This window comes from Otolemur garnettii, unplaced genomic scaffold (genome assembly GCF_000181295.1).
Source record: "Otolemur garnettii isolate 467f Iridium unplaced genomic scaffold, OtoGar3 scaffold00050, whole genome shotgun sequence".
NCBI classification, from domain to species: Eukaryota; Metazoa; Chordata; class Mammalia; order Primates; family Galagidae; genus Otolemur; species Otolemur garnettii.
The window spans coordinates 7765609-7768389 of NW_003852445.1; the positions used below are offsets into that span (position 1 = coordinate 7765609).

At 48.7% G+C, this 2781-nt stretch overlaps 1 pseudogene; it reads right to left on the reverse strand.

Moving 5' to 3' along the window:
• Window positions 1-973: 973 nt before the first annotated feature.
• On the reverse strand, window positions 974-1071 carry LOC111725974 (annotated as a pseudogene).
• Window positions 1072-2781: the final 1710 nt, after the last annotated feature.

Sequence of the window (2781 nt, forward strand, 5' to 3'; positions counted from 1 at the left end):
CTCTCAGGGAGAGAAGCTTGACTTCCCTGGACACAGTCTAATGATGTTCGTGACCAGGTGAGAAAGGGGGCTCAGATAAGTAATGTATCCACCTGTGGCTACCACCACCACCACAACTAAAGCCTCTAGCCAGGCTGGGTGTGGTGGCTCACACCTGTAATCCTAGTACTCTGGGAGGCCAAGATGGGTGGATTGTCTGAGCTCATAGGTTGGAGACCAGCCTGAGCAAGTGCAAGACTCTGTCTCTATAAAATAGCCAGGTGGAGAAAAAAAAAAATAGCCAGGTGGTGTGGAGGACACCTATAGTCCCAGCTATTTGGGAGGCTGAGACTCGCTTGAGCCCAAGAGCTGAGGTTGCTGTTGCTGTGAACTGTGACACCACTGCACTCTACAAAGTCTCAAAAAAGTTAGACTCTGTGTAAAGCAAAACAAAACAAAGAAATCCTCCAGCCAGGCACAGCCTCTTGTGGGGACCAGTCATGTCCTGTGCCAGCCAGAAAGGGTGGCAAGAGACAGGGAGGGGTTCTATCTGGGAGGCATAGTGAGTCCATGGGCAGTGAAAAGTGGTAACAAGCTGCTCACATGGGGTACCTGAGTCATCCATCCACAATAGTAGGCCCTCACCCATGGAGGCTTCCAGAAGGGAAACCCAGCTCCTGCTCACAGGTCACTTGTAGACTGAAAAGTACGATACATGCTGAACAGATAGAAGCCGATCTCACAGAAACGTGCAACATCCCTGCCATGTTCTGGTTGCTTTCTTTTTTTTTTTTTTTGCTTTCTTACCTTAGGTTTTGTACCTTCCTCAATCCCCTCATCTTGAAAATCTCTTCCTGACAAGCTCCAGCCTGGCTAATTTGTCATTTAGCTTCTGGGAAGCCTTCCCTGAACCTCCCTTACCCTAGGCCACCAAGGTCTGCCCAGCCATGCGTGGCTGACACCTGTGCTTTTTCTTTTTCTTTCCTTTTTTTCATGTCAGATGGGTAATGGGCCGTAACAAGATTTGTGGGAAGCACATCTCACGCATGCTCATGAAAACCCAATCATCCTGCTTATGAACTACAAAAGGATTTTTTTTTCTTTTGAGACAAAGTCTTACTATGTCACCTTCAGTAGAGTCCTATTGAGTCACAGCTCACAGCAACCTCAAACTCTTGGGGTTAAGCAATTCTCTTGCCTCAGCCTCCCAAGTAGCTGGGACTACAGGCACCTGCCACAATGCCGGGCTATTTTTTGTTGCAGTTGTCATTGTTGTTTAGCTGGCCTGGGCTGGATTTGAACCCACCAGCCTCGGTGTATGTGGCTGGCACCATAACCACTGTGCTACAGGCATCAAGCCTTTTGTTTCCTTTTATTTATTTTTTTTGAAACAGAGTCTCACTTTGTCACCTTTTGTAGAGTGCTATAGCATCATAGCTCACAGCAACCTCAAACTCTTGGGCTTAAGTGATTCTCTTGTCTTAGCTTCCCGAGTAGCTGGGACGACATGTGCCTGCTATAATGCCTGGCTAGTTTTTTTTTTTTCTTTGGTAGAGACAGAGTCTCATTTTATCGCCCTCAGTAGAGTGCCATGGTGTCACATAATTCATAGCAACCTCCAACTCCTGGGCTTAGGTGATTCTCTTGCCTCAGCCTCCCGAGTAACTGGGACTATAGGCGCCCGCCGCAATGCCCGGCTAACCCGGCTAGTTTTTTAGAGCTGGGGGTCTCACACTTTCTTAGGCTGGTCTCAAACCTGTGAGCTCAGGCCTGCCTCTGCCTCCTTGAGGGCTAGGATTACTGGCATGAGCCTCCTCGCCCAGCCTGCCTGTGGTTTTTCTCTTGCAGCATTGATTGCACCATGACCTTGTCAATTCCTCCTCATTCTTGACCTTTCCAGTCCACTGTAAGCCCTCAAGGGCAGGGATCAAGTGTGTTGGAATGTATCCCAGCAGAGCCTGCACATAGTAGGTGCTCACTCATGAGGTGAATGAATTGTGTTGGTTGAATGGAAAGCTCATTTACTCAGCAAGAGGAGACACTGATGAGGGGAGGGTGGCAGCTGGGAGGGATGCTCTGGGCTGTTAGGCCCAGAAGAGGGGCTGGTCAGCAGAGGGATAAGTCAGGTGGGGATGCAGGGGAGGGGAGGAGGCAGACCTACCATGACCACCCCACATGTGAGTGCTGTTCTGAGGCAAAGCGAGTACTAGACTGGGAGTCCAGAGGTTCTAGTCCCTGTTTTAAGCTGGGTGTTTTAGGCAAGGCACTTTTGCTCTCTGTACCTATCTCCTCGAATGTAAAATGAAGAGCTGAACCAGAGTCGTCCTTGCCAACTCTGCTGCCTCTTCCTTTTCAGGAGGGACATGGGCTTGAAGTCAGAGCAAGTGGGTTCAAGAACTGGGGCTCCAATTACGATTACCAGCTGTAAGAACTTGGCCACGTTACTTAATATCCCTGAGCTGCAATTTCTTTCATTTTTTTTGCAGTTTTTGGCCAGGGCTGGGTTTGAACCCGCCACCTCTGACATATGGGGCCGGTGCCCTACTCCTTTGAGCCACAGGTGCCACTCAAGGGAATGGAGATTTTTTTTTTTGGCTGGGACTGGGTTTGAACCCACCATCTCCGGCATATGGGACCGGCACCCTACTCTTCTGAAATATAGGTGCCGCCTGCAATTTCTTCATTTATAGAGTGGGACTGACACCCATACCTTCCTCTCAGATTCTTGGGATTAGATATACTACCAGGTGAAAACACTCTATATACTTTAAAGTACTATGTGAAAGTTGGTTATTTTATATA